Source organism: Canis lupus, chromosome 21, assembly GCF_011100685.1.
Source record: "Canis lupus familiaris isolate Mischka breed German Shepherd chromosome 21, alternate assembly UU_Cfam_GSD_1.0, whole genome shotgun sequence".
In the NCBI taxonomy this organism is placed as follows: domain Eukaryota; kingdom Metazoa; phylum Chordata; class Mammalia; order Carnivora; family Canidae; genus Canis; species Canis lupus.
The window spans coordinates 39909692-39929632 of record NC_049242.1 but is presented as its reverse complement, the minus strand read 5'-3'; the positions used below and the strand labels follow the sequence as shown (position 1 = coordinate 39929632).

Below are 19941 nucleotides of genomic sequence, written 5' to 3'. Positions count from 1 at the left end.
ATTATATTTATAATTATAAATATATCACATTATCATTTATAGTTATAAATAATAAATATCTATATATAATTATATATTATATAATTAAATAAATATAATTATAAAGGCAATATTTTCAGGTGAGAATAATATTTGAAATAGATACAGAAGAGACAGACATATATGAGCAAAAGGTAACTGTGAAATACTGAATGAGAGTAATGGAATTTTATGTATAGGTTAACTCTCATATGGAGATTGCCAGCTTTATGTTAGTTAAATCAGAAGAAGCTTCATTAAATAAAGAGAAGTTGGTAAGCTGGAACTAGCTAGGGAGGACATTCCAGGGTAGTGTATAGTCAAGAAGAAATTTGGATGAGAAAATAGATTAACTGGATATATTTAGTATAGAGTAAATTTTCCATAGGGGAGTTTAGGGTAAAAGGTAAATAGAAGAAAGAGGTGCTGAAGGACAAATTGGGGAAGAGTGAAGGCTTAAGAAATTTGTCAAGTGAATTGCAGATGCCATATGGAAAATTTCCTGACCTTACTTTGCCCATCTTAACACTCTACGTAGACATACACGTGCCCACGTGCGTGCACACACACACACACAACACACACACACACCTTAATTATGCTCCTGAGAATTTTGATAACTTTGATAACATTCTCTAATATTTAAAGGAAGCTAGGATGGAGAGATAAAATTTTGTGAAAAATCCTAGTTATATTTACTGCTTGTGATCAGGGCATTTAATATGACAAACTAGAAACAGTGTATTTTGAGAATATTATCAGAAGTTCTGGGATTCTCTAGCTTGGAGGATATTTAACTGACATTGAAAAAGGGAAATTGGGCAGCCTGGGTGGCTCAGTGGTTTGGCGCTGCCTTTAGCCCAGGGCCTGATTCTGGAGTCCCAGGATCGAGTCCCACGTCGGGCTCCCTGCATGGGGCCTGCTTCTCCCTCTGCCTGTGTTTCTGCCTCTCTCTCTCTCTCTCTGTGTCTCTCATGAATGAATAAATAAAATCTTAAAAAAAGAAAAGAAAAAGGGAAATTATGTGTGACAACCATGTTATAGCATATAAGAATAGTGAAAAGTTAGAGAATAAAGTCAGAAAATCCTGGAATGAAATTACTTAATTTGATCCCAGAAGCACTCACAGCCCTATGAATTGTGTTGTACAATAAAAACTGTAAGTATTCTACATTTTATGAATTAATTTCTCATGTTTTTTATTATATGCAAAAGGCAATAAAACAAAGTAGAAAAACAATGATACTTAAATATTAGCAACAATTTGAATAAAAGTAAATTTATAATCAGGATAAAATACCATTGCTGAAAACAAAGTTGTATTACATGGTTTGATACCAGATACTGTAATCTGAAATGTTAAAACATTTTAATCAACATAGAAAATGGTAGAGATGCTTGTCCTATTAAGTAACTAATGCATTTATGGTTACTTTTGCATGTAATTCTGTGGTTGTATTTGAACGATACCTTTAAAGAGGATACCACAGTTACCTTTTAGTTGTATTTGAATATTTGGGTCTAAAGATTTAGTTGGAGTACTTTTATTTTAGTAGGAGGAAGTATGAAAAGTGTGATGGTCTCTGAGAAGAAAAGGGATTAGGTCAGCATTGCAGGTAGTTTTTAGAACATCTAACTGTTTAGTATATTTTCAGCCATGGTTCTATTTATTTTAGTTAGATTTAACTGATGGCTGGAGAGTGTTAATCTGGGGACATGTAATTTCAGTGCTTTTGATTTTTTCCCTCATTTTTAGACTATGACTGTAATGAATCCCTGATAATTATGACTGTAATGTCTTCAGCCATTCTGGCTATTTGAACCTATTACTAAAATATCTGTTTTTAGGGGTGATTATATATTCATTTAAGGACCTTTTGTTTTAGATGTCTGATATAGAAAATACTATAGAATATAATTAAGAGCTATGACATTCTCTTGAATAAGTTCTCATCTTGAATCAAATATAATAAAGTTTTGATTCTTTTTTTTACATAAAAGTATATACACACACACACACACTCAGAGTCTTGGAAAGGAAACATGTATATTAAAAAGCCTATCTGGGGATCCCTGGGTGGCGCAGCGGTTTGGTGCCTGCCTTTGGCCCAGGGCGCGATCCTGGAGACCCGGGATCGAATCCCACGTCAGGCTCCCGGTGCATGGAGCCTGCTTCTCCCTCTGCCTGTGTCTCTGCTTCTCTCTCTCTCTCTGTAACTATCATAAATAAATAAAAAAAAAATTAAAAAAAAAAATAAAAAGCCTATCTGGATATAGAATTACCAAAATACATTATTGAATTATTGGTAAATATGAATTTGTTCATAATATTACTTAACTAGCAAGATACATGAGAGAAGGCACTTCAGTTTATTAACATGTTCATCATATCTCTACTTTTTAAAGTGATTTAACTTTCTGGTGGATGAAATTCTCTGGTAAAATTTTTTGTTTAAGACTGTATATGTAATAATAATGATAATATATTTTATTTAGGAAAAACATCTAAATGCTTAAATTACCCATCATACCTGAGTAAAAATAATTTTAAAAAGAAATAATTATAGTTATCTTGGTAGATGATCAGCTAATTAGTGGTAATTTAGACTCAATAAATGCACACACTGAAAGATGTAATGAGTTTTCATAGCATTGTCAACTTTTTAATATATAAGTTAAAGAAATTCTTTTTCTTTTCAGATTGTTGAAATTTTAAAATGTTATTGATACCACAAATTCTATTTGTTTGTCTGTTTACATATTTATTTTTGGTTGTGGATTTTGCAAATTGTCCTACTGGCCAGTATGTGATTGAGATTGAGATGTTTTCCATTTTTAGATATTTCCATGTAAAACATTCAAAGAAGTAATCCTGAACATCTTTTAAGAGTCAGCGACCTTATCTTTTGCCAAAATCAAATGACATTCACTACTGATACTATGGAGAGAGGAATCAAAATAGACACCTAATTATAATTACTTTTTTCCCCATCATTATATCACTACGTGCAGAACAACTGATTTTTAAGAGATAGCATAACTGCTGAATTTTGGCAGGTACAAAGGGTTTTTTTATTTTTTATTTTTTTTATTCCTTCTCCCTCCCTCTTCCTGCTTTCATCACATGTAGGATTTGTTGGAACAGTTCAGACTGACCTCTTTCTTGATTTACTTTCAATTTTAATAGTTTATAGGAATAGCAGAAGTGCAAAGCAGTGTAAATATGTTTATGATTGCTTCATATTTTTGGAAATCCTAACATTTATGGTACAGTTCATTTGTTGGGAGAGTAAGAATAGTTTTGAGTAATTTGGGGGAAATGACCCTAAAGGCTTGCATCAAATGCTATACAATCAGCTGCTAGAGTCACTGCTTTTGGAATAAAATCAGTTTTGAGCAGCATATGAAGAAGGCATAGACTATATATGTTTTAAACTATTCTGACCTAATACATAGTACCGTGCCTGGCACATAATAGATATTTAATAGTTGTTGAAAGAGCAAAGGAAGATACGGTGGGAGGAAAGGAGGAAGGAGAAAGAAACCTAAGTTGGTTAGACAAAGCAGTAAGTTCCATGTTACCCTGTTGTGGTTTTTGGCTGATACATTGTTCTCCTAAACCAATAACTAACAGGGGTATGATCTTTACACAGGGCATGAACATTCTGTAACTTTGAGAAACTTGTCTTTGCAGGGATTTTAGCACTTTATTTTGCTGTTCACAATGGTCGAATTATTTTCCCTACTGTTCATTTTTGTTGGATAACATTAGGAAGTAATGAGACTTAGGTTACTCACAACATTTCAAGGAAAGCTCTGATGATGATTACCAATGTATTTATTGTCTCTTCTCTTAAAACTGTAGATTCTGATGACCAGTTCTTCTTTCAAATTGGCTGAGTACTACCTCCAGTAAAGGCTACCACTTCCTATTCAGTCTTGTTGACCATACTAAAATATTTCTTATACTCTGTAACTTCTACGTGATACTTAAGAGTAAAAGATCCCACTTGTTAGTTCATTGACAGAAAGTGTTTCATCTTTTAGAGAAGGTCACTGATGAAATGGTGTTAGAATTTAGGACTATTTAAGGACCTGAATAATAGAATTCATCATTTTGTTGTTAGGTCATCAATGAAACTCATTGATTCTGTCTTTAGGAATTTGTTGTCATTTTACTTATTGTTAATTTTATCCTGGCTCAGCTTGGAGTTATGGCATCAATTTACATTAGATGGTCCTAGGATGAATACCTTTTAAAAGATATGGTCTCATTTGGAATGCGGCTGCTAGATTGTAGCCATTTACACACTTGTGTTCTAAAATATTGTCATTATAGGTGTCTTCCTTTTACAGATAGTTTAGTTACTAAAGGGAAAGTTACTAGTTGAAGAAAGAAAATATTTTTGAAGATGATAAATTCCTGAAGTCCAGATTTTCAGTCTTTTTTGTTGACACCATTTAATAATTATTATATTATGAAATATAATAAAGTGATCATAAAAATGATACCTATATTTATATAGTGTTAACTTTTTTGAATAATTTTATATCAGGGATTTAAAAAATTCTCTTCTAGGTAGGTATTATAAATTGCCATATTATTTTTCTGGTTCTCCAATTGTGTCACAGTTCTGTGATATTTACCAAATCAACCTAACTTATGAATGTCAGCCCAAAGCAGTCTGTAATTTTTTTATGGCATTGAGGATCTCATTCTAGCCTTGTAGATTGCAACTTATAACTTTTAGGAATTTTATATAAAGCTTTTATTTTATTTTTTAAATCATCTGGTATGCTGAGAGACCTGAACCTCATTCTTCTGTAACTTTTGATTGGGCAATATAAAGTACATCTTTCTTTATGAAGTGTCATTGATAGCAACACCTTGTTAATTATTGTTTATAAAAAATACTTTGATTTGCAGAAGGCTCTAATTATTGTTAGGTACAATAAATATTTGATTTAACCTTATTCATTTGGCCAGACCAATAGACTCTTAAGCGTGAATAGATAAAAAAACAAAACGTCTACACTAACAGAGTGAGATATGTTTTGGTTGCATGTGTTTTTTTGGGGGAAGGGGTAGAAAATTATGCTTATCTTTCTAAATTACATAAATCTTACCTTTAGGCTAGAGAATTCACCTTCTAGATTTAAATGTTTTGTTTTGTTTTGAGAGATATACTCTTTAATCCCCATTACTTATTTTATCCAACCTACCTCTCCTCTGGTAACCATCAGTTTGTTCTCTATAGTTATGAATCTGTTTTTTGGTCTTTCTTTTTCCCTTTGTTCATTTGTTTCTTAAATTCCACATATGAGTGAAATTATATAGTGTTTGTCTTTCTCTGTCTGATTTATTTCCCTTAGCTTAATACTCTCTAACTACATCCATCTTGTTTCAAATGGTAAGATTTCATTTTTTTGTGACTGAATAATATTCCATTATATCTCTATCCATATAACTTTTCCCATTTTGTAGGTTACCTTTTAGTTTCATTGACTATTTTCTTTGCTGTGCGGAAGCTTCTTATTTGATGTAGTCTTAATAGTTTTCTCTTTTATTTCCTTTGCCTCAAGAGACATATCTAGAAAAAATTTGCTATGGCTGATGTCTGAGAAATTACTGCTTGTGCTTTCTTCTAGGATTTTTATGATTTCAGGTCTCATTTTTAGGTCCTTAATCCATTGTGAGTTTATTGTTGTGTATGGTGTAAGGAAGTGGTCCAGTGTCATTCTTCTGCATGTGGATGTCCAGTTTTCCCAATGTCATTTGTTGAGACTGTCCTTTTCCCATTGCATATTATTTCCTGCTTTGTTGAAGATTAATTGACTATATAATTGTGTGTTTATTTCTGGGTTTTCTATTCTGTTCCGTTGATCTATATGTCTATTTTTGTGTCAGTATCTTACTATTTTGATTACTACAGCTTTGAATTTTAACTTGAAGTCTGGAATTGTGCTACCTCCAGTTTTGTTTTTCTTTTTCAAGATTGCTTTGGCTATTCAGGGTTTTTATTATTCCTTACAAATTTTAGGATTGTTTGTTCTTGTTCTGTGAAAAAAGCTTTTGATATTTTGATAGGAATTGCTTTAAGTCTGTAGGTTATTTTGGATAGTATAGTACTATTTTTTAATTATTTTTAAAAATTTTTTAAAAATTTTTATTTATTTATGATAGTCACAGAGAGAGAGAGAGAGAGAGAGAGAGAGGCAGAGATATAGGCAGAGGGAGAAGCAGGCTCCATGCACCGGGAGCCCGACGTGGGATTCGATCCTGGGTCTCCAGGATCGCGCCCTGGGCCAAAGGCAGGCACCAAACCGCTGCGCCACCCAGGGATCCCAGTACTATTTCATTTCATTTTGCATTTCCCTAATGATTGATGTTTTTGAGAATTTTTTAAAATTTTTAAATAAAAAATTATGTGCTTTTATGTGCTTACTTGTCTATATATCTTTGGAGCAATATCTTTTAAAAATGGTTTGCTTATTTTTATTATTAAATTGAAAGTTCTTTATATATTTTAGATACATGTTCTATACATGTCTGATGTGTGTTATACAGATACTGTTCCCAGACTGGGCTTATCTTTTCATTTTCTGAACAGTGTCTTTCAAAAAGCACAAGTTTTTAATTTTGATGGAATCCATTATGTCAGTTTTTTTCATGTATAGTGTATGTTTTTAAATGACCTCTACTTATCCCAAAGCCAAAAAGATTTTCTCATAGATTTTCTTATAGAAATTTTACAATTTTAAGTTCTATATTAAGCCCATATTAGGTCTATTTCAGGTTTATTTTTAATATATGGCATGATAGTAATGATAGTATGAGGTAAGAGTTAAGGTTCTTTTTTTTTTTTTTTTTTGGATAATGGAGCTCAAATTGTTCACAAATGTCTTTTGAGGAAATTACAAAAGGACAAACTTTTCTGTTAGAGTTCTGTTAGTATAGTTACCATTTCTGGCATTATTCATTCCTTTGGTAAATCTAGATTTCCATCTAGTGTTATTTTACTACTATGTGAAGAGCTATCTTTAACATTTCTTCTAGCACAGATCTGCTGCTGTTGTATTGTCTCTCAACTTTTATTTGTCTGGAAAAGTCTTTATATTACTTCATGTTAGAAAGTTATTTTTCTTAGGATTCTGTGTTTGCAAATCTTTTTGCTCCCCAGTATTTTGAAGGTGCTGCTTTATAGTCTTTGAGCTTATGTAGTTTCCAATGAAGAGTTTGCTAATCATTCTTCCTTTTTCTTTGTATGTATTGTGTCATTCCCCCTGCCTCCCTGCCCCGGCTGTTTTTAAGATTTTTTTTTTTTATCATTGTGCAGTAATTTGATTATGATGTATTTTGTATCTTTATGTGGTTTCTTTATGTTTCTTATGTGTGGGCTTTGTTGAATTTCTTAGATCTATGGGTTTATAATTTTCTTCAAATAGGAAAGCTTTAGCTACGTTCTTTTTTTTTTTTTTTTGAGATTCCACTTATGTGTGTAGATTACTTGATGCTCTATTCATTTGTTAAATTTTTCTTTCTCTTGAGTGCTTCACCTTGAATCTTTTGCTTCTGTTGCTGTGTCTTCAAGTTTAACTGTTAATCCAATTCAGTGTGTTTTCAATTTCAGATATTATATTTTCCTTCCTTAGAAGTTATGTGTCTTTTTCACATATTCCATTTCTCTTAACATGTTCATGTTTTTCTGTATATCTTTGAACATGTGGAGCAGATTTTAATAGTTATTTTAATATCCTTACCTGCTAATTTTATCATCTCTCTCATTACTGGGTTTCTTTCTGTCGATTGATTTTTCTTCTGGTCACGGGTTATATTTTCCTGTTTCTTTGCAAGCCTGGAATTTTATAAAGTTTTAAAAAATTATTGTGGTAATCTTCATGTAACAAAAATTAATAATTTCAGAAATTTAGTACATTCATTATGTTGAGCAACCATCACTACTATCTAGTTCCAGAAGATTTTTGTCATCTCAAAAGTAAAACTATACCTTTAAAGTAGTCATTTTTCATTTCTTACCACTATCTCTGGCCCCTGGCAACCACTAATCTTTCTGTCTCCATGGATTTGCCTATTCTAAATATTTCATATTGGCATCATACAATATGGCCTTTGTATCTAGTTTCTTTCACTTAGTCTATTTTCTAGATTCATCTATGTTTTAGCATGTATGACTACTTCCTCCATTTTTATGCCTGAATAATATTTCACTGTATAGCTATACCATAATTTATCTATTTATCAGTTGATGGACATTTGGGTTGTTGCTATCTTTTGGCTATTCTGAATAGTGTTCCTGTGAACATTTGTGTATAAATTTTTGTTAGAACATTTGTTTTGAATTATTTTTTGGAGTGTACCTAGGAGTGGAATCGCTGGGTCATATGGTAGTTTTGTGTTTAATGTAATAGGAACTGCCAAACTGTTTTCCACAGGGGCTGTAATATTTTACAGTCCTACCAACACTGTATGAGAGTTCACTTTCTCTGCATCTTCATCAATGCATGTTATTTTCTGTTGTTGGTGTTTTTTAATTATAGATAATCCTAGTGGGTATTAAGTTATTTGTGAATTCCATTGTGATTTTATTTGCATTTTTCTAATGAACAATGATGTTGAACATATTTTCATGTACTTATTGGCCATTTGTATATTTTCTTTGGGAAATTATCTATTTAAGCCTTTGCTCCTTTTAAAATTGGTTTGTCCTAGGAAGCCTGGGTGGCTTGGCTTAGTAGGTTAAGCGTCTGCCTTTGGCTAAGTCACGGGATCCTGGGTTCCTGGGATCAACCAGGGAACCTGCTTCTCCCATTCTGTCTGCCGCTCCCCCCCTTGCTCATTTTCTCTTTCTCTCTCTCTCTCTCTCAAATAAATAGAATCTTAAAAAAAAATAAAATTGGTTTGTTTTTTCATTGTTGAGTTGTAAAAGTTCTTTATATATTGTGGGTACTAGGCCCATAATGGATATATGAATTGCAAATATTTTCTCCATTCTGTGGGCTTTCACTGTTTTGATAGTATCCTTTGATGTGCAAAAATTTTTAATTTTGATGAAGTCCAAAGTAGTTTTTCTTTTGTTACTTGTACTTTGGTGTCATATCTTAAAAAAAAAAACCTGACAAATTCAAAGCCATGAAGATCTACTCCTATGTTTTCCTGTAAGCATTTTATAATTTTGGTTCTCACAGATAGGTCTTTGATCTATTTTAAGTAAACTTTTTTTGAGGCAAGTACATTTTGCATGTGAATATCTAGTTTTCCTAGCATTTGTTAGAATAACTATTCTTTCCTCATTGAATGGTCTTGGCACTCTTGTTGAAAATCAATTGATCATAGATGCATAGTTTATTTCTAGGCTCTCATTGTCTATTCTTTATCTATATTCTGTCCTTAGGCCAGTATCACACAGTTTTGATTTCTATAAGTTTGTAGTAAATATTGAGATTGGAGAGAGTGAGTCTTCCAACTTATTTCTCCTTTTTCAAGATTGTTTTGGATGCTCAGGTTTCCTGGCACTTTCATGTAAATTTTAGGATCAGTTTTTCCATTTCTGCCAAAAAAATCATTGGGTTCAGTAGGGATTTTATTGAATCTGTAGATCTATTTGGGGAATGCTACTGTCGTAACAATATTAAGTCTTACAATCTATGAACATGGGCTATCTTCCTATTTATTTAGGTCTTCTTTAATCTTTTTCAAGAATGTTTTGTAAGTCCTGCCATTTTTAATTGAATGATGAGCATTGTGAATTTTATGATATTGAAGGCTAGATTTTGTTTTGTTCCTTTAAATAATATTGTGATATCTGATAAAGTTACTTGGAATCACTTAAGTGAGGCTGGCTTTCAAGCTTTTTTTAGTGAGGCAGTATGTACTAGGAATAGTTTAGAACCATTACTTGATGAGACCTTTTGATGATTTTTTAAAAGATTTTATTTATTTATGCATGAGACACACACACACACACACACACACACACACAGAGGCAGGCAGAGGGAGAAGCAGGCTCCATGCACGGAGCCTGATGTGGGACTCGATCCCAGACCCCAGGATCATGTCCTGAGCCAAAGGCAGACGCTCAACCACTGAGCCACCCAGGTGTCCCCCTTGATGATTCTTCTTGATGTTCATGTATTATGATGTCTTTTCTATGTGGCTGGTGGGAATATGAACTATTCTCAGCCCCATGTGGACTTCGTACATTGTTTTCCAGTGGTATTTTTCCAGAGTATTGTAATTTTCTCTAACCTATGTGCGGACCTCTATTCAGCCAAAGACTGAATGGGACCCCTGCTTTCTCTATGCAGCATTCTTCCTTTTTGGTATTCTTCCCCATTAACTCTAGCCTTCTCAGTCTCTCTGCTCTTTAAACCTTTTTTTTTTTTAAATTTTTATTTATTTTTACGATAGTCACAGAGAGAGAGAGAGAGACAGAGACACAGGCAGAGGGAGAAGCAGGCTCCACACACCGGGAGCCCGACGTGGGATTCGATCCTGGGTCTCCAGGATCGCGCCCTGGGCCAATGGCAGGTGCCAAACCGCTGCGCCACCCAGGGATCCCCTCTCTCTGCTCTTTAATCTTTGTTTGGGATCTCCTTTCTGTTCTGTGGCCTGAAGATTCCAGGAGCATTTGTAGGTTCACTCATTTGTTTCCCTTTTCTCAGGAATTGTACTCCTACATAGTTTCATACATTTTGTTTTCTAGTTTAAGGTAAATCCAGTTGTTGTTACTTCATCAATGTTAGAGTGATTCACAACTTCCACTCCTATCTAAGAAAAATTATACTGAGCTTTCATTGGTGTAAAATAAAGAGGGGACATCTTAATTCTTGTTTAATACCTGGATTAATTTAGTGCTATTTTTCAAGTAAATACTAGCTTAATGATACAATAAATATCCACATTGTTAAGACTAAAAAAAAGAAATTCAACCTTAAAAGCATAGCGTTCTAATGGTGCGGTAGAGGGAAGGGGAGGTACTTCAGTTTTTTTTATGTTTAAAATGAAGAAAATAATATAGGTATTGTGATATGTCTAATGTGATATATGTAATGTGTTTAGGACAGTGCCAGGTGTATACTGCATGGTGAACCATTATTATTATCTTAATCATAATCATTTTTATTGTCATATAAGGAGACAAGGAGGGGATTAGATCATGAGATTTAAAGCTATAAGAATATTGATCTAGTGGAGCTGGGTGGCTCATTTGATTAAGCATTCACCTCTTGATTTTGACTGGGGCATGATCTCAGGGTTGTGAGATTAAGTCCCTTGTTGGGCTCTATGCTTGGGCATGGAGCCTGCTTGGGATTCTCTCTCTCCCTATCCTTCTGCCCCTTTCCCTATCCCCTTTATTCCCCCTTGTGCATGCACTTTCTCTCTCCCTGTCTCTCAAAAATATATATTTATCTAATTTAGTGTCAAATTATGCCTGGATATACTAATTTGGATATCATTGACATGAAGAATAGAAGACAGAACCTGAAGTTTGGGCTGGTAATATAGAGCTTAATAAAGACTTTGGTTCTATGAAATTTGTATGATAGCCAGCATAGTTTTCCCTCTTGTATCTGTGATATCTGGATGGATACTACTGCAACCATCAATATTAAGAAATGAAAGGAACATAAGGTAAGAATTTTCCTGGGTTAGAAATAAAAAGATCTGTATCATAGCCATCACATTTAAAGATTTCATTCATTTATTTTTAGAGAGAGAGTACGTGCCTGTGAGGGTGGGGGAGGAGTAGAGGGAGAGAACCAGATACCCCACTCAATGGGGAGCCTGATGGGCTGGATCCTGAGATCATAAACTGAGCTGTAATCAAGAGTCTGACTGAGCCACCTAGGTGCCCCAGCCATTACATTTTAAAAAGAGGCTCAGATTATCAATATTATTAAATTATAAAGTTATAGTTAAATAATGATATTATTGTTAAACTTCGGGCAACAATATATGTAATATATATTGGTCTATATAGTAAGTGTTTTTCTAGAAAGCTACATATTCATTTGATTTTGGTTAAATTCACTTTCAAAATGGGTATGGAGGATTATACTACTGCTAGAAAGAACTTGCTTTTGAGGTGGAGAGTTCTTTGTTAATAGACATTGCCTGGCATATTAGTAGGTATTCAATTTATATTTCTACCTAATTAATTTTTTAAGTTTTTAATGGCAGTGTGTGTGTGTGTGTGTGTGTGTGTGTGTGTGTGTGTGTAGACTGTTTTTGATTTGGAAATAAAATACTATACCTTTTCAGAAGTAGAGTTAGGAGACTATGAGTAATATAAATATGAGCTGTCATTTACCAATTACTGGTCCCTGGTGCTGAAAAAAAAAAAAGTACTCCACTGAATTGATCATAGTCTTTAAAATAAAATCTCTTTGTTGAGCAAACTTTTGAATTTTAATGGTACAGAGCATGGAGTTACTTAAGAAATGAGTATTTTTGTTCATAATGTGTTAGGGTTGAATAATATTTCTGTTTTAGCTAAACAGAATTTATTTATTTTTTATTTATTTATTTTTTAATTTATTTTTTTTTATTGGTGTTCAATTTACTAACATACAGAATAACACCCAGTGCCCGTCACCCATTCACTCCCACCCCCCGCCCTCCTCCCCTTCTACCACCCCTAGTTCGTTTCCCAGAGTTAGCAGTCTTTACGTTCTGTCTCCCTTTCTGATATTTCCCACACATTTCTTCTCCCTTCCCTTATTTTCCCTTTCACTATTATTTATATTCCCCAAATGAATGAGAACATATAATGTTTGTCCTTCTCCGACTAACTTACTTCACTCATGGAATATTACTCAGCTATTAGAAATGACAAATACCCACCATTTGCTAAACAGAATTTAAATGGAGCTACATAACTGATTCTGAAGTCTTCTTGATTTGCTGTTTCATTAATAACTGGAGTTATTAAAATTCTTAGTCACAATATTGATTAAAATGCTCAAAATTTGTTACCTTGCTAAATTCTGTAGGACAGATTTATTCTGGGAGATCTTTGTGAATTAGGAGTTTAACTTAACAGCTCAAACAATTGCTGTAGAAGTTTGCTTGTGAGGTCATAATTTATACCATTATTTTTATAACTAATGCCACAAAATGACCATGCTACTATAACCAGCAGCAGAATTTGGAAATGGTAGGTTCTAGTGTGTGATGTTATTGCATATGAATGGAGAGAGATGTTATTTCAATGATATGTTTTTATTACTAGCTTCTGTTTTTATTAAGGATAATGAGAACCTTGTGTCTGGGCCTGTGAACAAAACTAATGTGACCTTTGATGTGACCCACCTGTTGTGCTTTCACAATCGATAATAGTCCCCTCATGTGAAGCTGATCTGGAGAACAACAGCATGCCAGCATGATGGAAAATAACATTTGCAAATTTAGGTCACAGAAATTGAAACATGCTTGGATCAGGTCCTAGATTAAAGTAATGAAAACAACTTATCTAACCAAATATTTTGAGAAAAGAAGATATTAACGGATGTCTGCTTCACAATGCCTTTTTCAGGGGAGAATTGTTCCTTGGCGATATGCTTGTCTGTCAGGTTCCTCATAAAATGAATGACTAATTCAATGCTTGGCAAATTTTGCAACTAAAGATAACCAATGCCTGGCTGTTAAACATCCACAATGTTGTTGTATTCATGGAAATTAAAAGTTTTATTTAGCATTTAAGACCAATTTTTTAAAGTATCAATCATGCTTTTAAAGAGAAAGGAATAAACTATGCTTATATGATTCTTGGAGCATGGGTATAAGTAATAGCTTTCCCTACTAGACCACGTCTGGCTTGCATTTACCTGGAAAGCAGTCTACCAGTTTATCAGTTTTGCAGATAAACTTAAGGACATCATCATCTGGTAGATATTTTTCACCAGCTTGCAAAATGTCTTTAGCATATTCATTCTTATGAAGATCTTAGTGATGATATATATCCAGTGAGCAAACATCAGCATCTCAAAATTAAAGAACTTAATGTACTTCTGCTCTGCAATGGGCAGGTCAAATTCCATCTTTATGAGGAAATCATTGTGATTATAAAAACATTGACATATCTTGGCTTCTGGATTAGGTTGAAGATAATCCCTAACTAGTCAATACTCATCTTAAATTTGCAGAATTTCTCTTCCCTCTTTGGCAGCTGCACGGACATTAGTGTCATGGCTATAGCTTTGTTGATGAGGGTTCCACTGAAAGGCCCTTTGTAGAAGGAGGAAAAGAGTGTGGTGTTGAAAGTGTGATGGATGATACTTTACTGATGTCTTGTGCTTTGCTCTTGAAATTACTGCTGCCAACATCAGTAGATCGTTCTTCCTCTTGGGGTGGTAGGGAATGAGGGTCAGGAGACAAGTTTGTCTTGGATTTCCAGAGAGAATTTAATGCATATTTTCTTAGAGAAACTAGAGTGCTATAATCCAACATTCAGATATGCACTAGTGAACTGACATTGCATTCTATTGGTATCATTGTTTCTATGAGAAAGTACATTCCAAGTTCTAAGAAGACGTTTGGAACTAAATCCATTTGTATGATTCTGTGTTTCCTGTAGAAAATATAGGACTTCCTATATTTCCAAAATTATAGAACTGCAATATTTTAGAATTGTAGAGACCTTGGAAGTCATCTATTTCAAATTCATTTTATAGATAAAACAAAGTTCAATAGAAAACTTAGGTCTGGGGAAAAAAATGATCCTGTGGGATTGAGCCTTTAAAATATTTTAATAAAATCATTTTTATCTATAGGCTTATTTCTTTTAGATTACAAGGTTTTTTGTTTTAGAAATTTTCATAGTTCTGTGATTTACAGGCCTAAGAATTAACTATTTGAAAATTTTCCAGGTTTCTCTGTTGAGGACTTCTGCATCACTAACCAATATTGTATGATCTATAGATTATGAAGTGATAAAACTTTGTATATTTTGTTAGACTTCTATCTTTTGCTGTGTTGTTTTACTAGTTGTGTTTCATAGAGTGTTGAAAATATGTTACGATGGACAAAATATTACTTTAAATGGCCAGTATATAATTATTAATTGATTCATTTTAAAATCCCTAAATATGTGTTTATCTGAATCTTTATATGCTTTGGATCTATAGATTGGTGTTATGTTAAGGTGGACAAGAGAAGAACGTGTGCTCAACAAATATAATGTTATTGGTTTTCAAAAACTGATCATAATTCAAAATTATCCTTGTTTGGAACTCTGCGTTTTTATTTTTGTGTGATTTTTTCTTGATATCTTGTATTGATATACTTATCAATAAAGCTGTTTGTAGAAGGAATATGTTTATTTTTTATTTTTATTTTTTAAAAGATTTTATTTATTTATTAATGAGAAAGAGAGAGAGAGAGAGAGAGAGAGAGAGAGAGAGAGGCAGAGACACAGGCAGAGGGAGAAGCAGGCTCCATGCAGAGAGCCTGACGTGGGACTCGATCCTGGGTCTTCAGGATCATGCCCTGGGCTGAAGGCAGTGCTAAACTGCTGAGCCACCCAGGCTCCCAGATGAATATGTTTATTTTTCAAAATGACATTTAAACAAATCTGCCATTACCAAATGACATAATTTTATTTATCCTGGTATATGGGAACTTCCTTTTACATCTTACTCCTGCTCAAACATGCACCCTAATAAGACAAAATGAAAAGTTAGAGATTAATTAATATTATGCGGAAGACAAAATTTAAAGTTTTCAATGAAAGTATGCTATCTCTAAAATCTTTTTCACCCTATACATCTTAGGATGAAAATGTAGCAGCCATTTTCTGCTGCTGGAAAAGAGTGACGAGGAGGAGTTAATAGTTGACTTTCACGTATGTTTTTCACCTTTGTCTTCTTTAGAATTCAAATCTCAGAATATGACTTTTCATATCTCAAGAGACAGCTTTTTGGTCTTAAATCTTGTCATTGAGCTTTGTATTAATCCTTTGTCTTACCTAATTTTTAGGGATATGTGATTTTTTTTTTAATCCAACATGACTATCTCTATCTTACCCAGTTTCACAGACTAAATTATGCCCCAAATATTAAAGATATATTAATTTAGTTTTAAATATTCTGTTTTCATCACAAGGTGCTGGTATTATATACTTTTCATTTGTGTTGAGCATTTTAATGTATTTTTTTGCTGAATGAATATAATTAGTATGCTAAGTATTATGTTTTAAACAAATGCCATATATGTAATTTTGCATTTAATTGTTTTTTTGATGATATAGGGGGCATCAATATTAAGTGAAATTTTATTCAGTGATTTAATTTCCTTGAAAATATTTCTATCAGAAATTCATATTATACCTGTATTATGCTGAACATGATGAAATGTTACCATCTTTCCCTTGTTGTATCCGTATTACAGCAATATCCAAAACATTCAGAAGTTTAATTTAGACTGAAATGTTTTTTTCATAGAATAAATAGAATATTTCACCTGTGAAGGGTGATTTCACTTTGCAAATTTGTTCTAAGACCTTTGTAATTTACAACTTGTAACCTTGTGTGCCTGATGCTTAAAAACGCTGGCATATCATGTTTCAAAAATGTGTAGAATAGTTTTGAATCCTGCTATTGTCTCAACAAAACCAGAAATTGATATTGAGACTGCATTTTATTTGGACACATACGAAGATATGTTAGGTCTAGGTCTGTTTTTATAAAGTAATTTTATTAAGTTGCTGTAGAATACATGTTATTTAAAAAGATCTTGAATCATGATATCATAGACATGTTCTAAGTAAGAATCCATAATTGAAATTTGCTGAGGAAACCATAAGAAGGGCAGCCTGGGGGGCTCAGTGGTTTAGTGCCTGCCTTCGGCTCAGGGCGTGATCCTGGAGACCCGGGATTGAGTCCCACATCGGGCTCCCTGCATGGAACCTGCTTCTCCCTCTGCCTGTGTCTCTGCTTCTCTCTCTCTCTCTCTCTCTCTTTGTGTGTGTGTGTGTGTCTCATGAATAAATAAATAAAATCTTAAAGAAAAAGAAGGAAACCGTAAGAATCCAGTTTCCTTTTATTATTAAGTGAAATAGATTACTACTGGATATAATTGTATGCTAGACACCATGATTGAACACTTTTTACAGAACCAAGTAAACTTTTTTGGTTTTGGAAAATTGAATTCAGAGCCCAGTGCCACTGAGATTAAGGTAATGAAATTATGAGCCAGTTAGTTAGCTTTGCTTTATTTTTTGGTCATACTGTGGGTTAAGCAACCCAAAAGAATGAGGATAAATAGACCCCTTCCTGAGTAGAGTAGTGTTGAGGGCTCCTTGGGTATTAGTTCTAAAACTAATCTCTTTTTATTTATGCATTTGAAGAGAAAGTGGATGGGGAAACCTCTTGTCTCCTTGGGATGGGAAGCCTATATTTCATAATTGTTGAATTTAATTTTCTAAGATTTAACAAAAGAATTAAAATGAAACTGAAGAAATTTCCTAACTTCATATATATCTTTATAGCAAGACATGTTAATTTCTTTTTTTTTTTTAAGATTTTATTTATTTATTCATGAGAGACACACACAGAGAGAGAGAGAGAGAGAGAGAGAGAGAGGCAGAGACACAGGCAGAGGGAGAAGCAGGCTCCATTTAGGGAGCCGGACGTTGGGACTCCATCCCGGGTCTCCAGGATCATGCCCTGGGCTGCAGGCGGTGCTAAACCGCTGTGCCACCAGGGCGGCCTGACATGTTAATTTCTAAAGATCTTTGTGAAGTAAAACAAAGGATGAGGTTAATGTCATTAAAAATAAAACCACCTAGTTTGACTTAAGATAGTATCCTCTACTATGAAAAATAATTATATCAATAAACACTTTTTTCCTATCCTCCTCTTTCATGCCTAACTTTGATTTATTCTTTCCACATTGTATCGTAACTTAAAGTGTTGCTTAGTGCTTACCTTTTAGCACTAACTTCTTTTTGATTCATTCTTTGCTTAGGCGAATTTTATTTTCAGGTAGTGTTTTCTTGGATTCAAACTTCCATAATCTTTATGTGTTTATATATTTTATGTTTCATCTTTGTTGCTTTTGTACTTGAAGGATAACTTGGCTGGGTATAACATAATGAGGTTACACTTACCTTTCAGGATTCTGTAGAATTTACTCTACTTTTTTTCTGGCATTTAATGTTGTTGGGCAAAGGCTATCCACTTGATTCCTGCAACAACCTCTTCTACCTCCAACTTTGCAGGTGATTGTTCTTACCTGTGAGCCTTCGAAGTACAAAGTTTATGATGATATATTTTAGCATCATTGTTATGTTTTACCTTTTCCTGGGGACTATGAATTATTTTCTCCTTTTATAAGCAATTTTCTTTATGTGTATGCCTATTTAAAAGTTATTTTCTTCAGAATCAATAATGATATATATGTCACAAATCCATTGCTTTCTTTTTTTAAAAATATTTTTATTTATTTATTAGAGAGAGAGAGAGAGAGAACATGAGCGGTGGGGAGGCAGGCAGTGGGAGAGGAGAAGTAAGCATTCCACTGAGCAGGGAGCCCTATGAAGTGCTCTCTCCCAGGACCCTGGGATCCTGACCTGAGCCAAAGGCAGACATTCAACCAATTGAGCCTTCCAGGCACCTCCATTATTTTCTTAATTATCAGTTTTATCCCCAATATTTTCCCTTTGTTCATTTTTACTATTTCTTTTAAAATGATTTCCTTAATCCTTCCTCTAAGCCTTAGTATCAGTTGTTAAAACAATTTTTTTCTGTTATATCAAATGAGACTTTTATCTATGTAAAATGACTTAATTTTCCTTCTTCCATTTCTTTTTTAAGTTCTGCCAGCTTACTTTTCAACTACTATTATTTATATATATAATATAATATAATATAATATAATAATATAATATATTATATAATATATATAATATAATATATATAATTTTTTTTGGCCTCTTTATCTTTTCTTTGAGCTCTTCTCCTCCATTCCCAGGTCCTGTTATTTTTATTTGAGACTGAGGAAAAATATTAGTTTAAACTCTGTTTCTTTGAGCAGGGAAGAAAATCATTATTCTTTTATTGTGTAATCGGTGTCTCTGATATCCTGTTTTTTTTCCATTATGTATGCACATATAGATCCTGTGCTAATTTCTTTCATATTGTTTATCTTTAGATGGGGACATATTTATCCTGATAGCTATTTGCTGAAAAATAATACGAAGAGGAGGACTATAGAATGAATTGCAGCAGTCTTAGCAGCTTTTAAACTTACATGTTGTCTTGCAAACTTTTTTTTTCTTCCTCCCTTCCTTCCTTCCTTCCTTCCTTCCTTCCTTCCTTCCTTCCTTCCTCCCTCCCTCCCTCCCTCCCTCCCTCCCTCCCTCCCTCCCTCCCTTCCTTCCCCCTCTCCTTCTCCTCCTCCTTCTTCTTTAACATTCTGCTTATTATCTCTCCTTAGTTTCTGGCATTAGAATTTTGGTGTAGCTTACAATGAAGCACCTTAAGTCAGGCTATCTGTGTTGTGATCTGGTCATCTCTGCTTCCTTTCCCTCACCTCAGGCAGTGTTTTAGGAGATTAGGTTATAGACAAGATGGTATATCTACATGTTTCCTCCTCATTCGGTTCGACTTCACCTGCAGTTCCTCAGTGTGGAACTGGGCCTTCACAGGAATATTCCCTACTAGTTCTATTAGCTCTCATGCCTCTAAATTGTATCACTTTAATCAAAGGATCATTTGCTATCCTTTCAGGCTGTGGTACTTTGAGAGAAATTTATTCTTGCTTGAAGTCTGAGGAGGTAGGTGTCAGCTTATAGTATTCTTCTGTATTCTGGTTTAGATTTCGAGATATTTCGCATATATTCTTCATTTTGTGGTTTGGGCTTGTCGGAATTTCATTGCTTCATTGAAGGTCTCCTCAATACA

General features: G+C 33.7%; 1 protein-coding gene and 1 long non-coding RNA gene across 8 annotated transcripts in view; one reads left to right on the top strand and one right to left on the bottom strand.

Annotated features, from left to right (window-relative positions):
- The window catches only part of LOC102153260, a 36203-nt gene extending 23108 nt beyond the window's left edge, over positions 1-13095 (bottom strand). Inside the window, exons 1-3 of the long non-coding RNA XR_005375791.1 lie at positions 13016-13095; positions 12294-12369; positions 7780-7874 (exon numbers count right to left, since the gene is read on the bottom strand). This is a non-coding gene — a long non-coding RNA (uncharacterized LOC102153260). The remainder of the gene's footprint in view (positions 1-7779; positions 7875-12293; positions 12370-13015) is intronic.
- Positions 1-19941, top strand: part of SOX6 (SRY-box transcription factor 6) — a 588321-nt gene that overhangs the window by 47955 nt on the left and 520425 nt on the right. For 2 of the 7 annotated variants that reach the window (XM_038569142.1, XM_038569138.1), the window contains exons 1-2: positions 13144-13196; positions 15811-15881. The exons of the other annotated variants lie outside the window; for them this stretch is intronic. The gene's annotated coding sequence lies outside the window, so the exon portion shown is untranslated. Of the gene's footprint in view, positions 1-13143; positions 13197-15810; positions 15882-19941 lie in introns of those variants that run through there. 7 annotated transcript variants of the gene reach the window in all.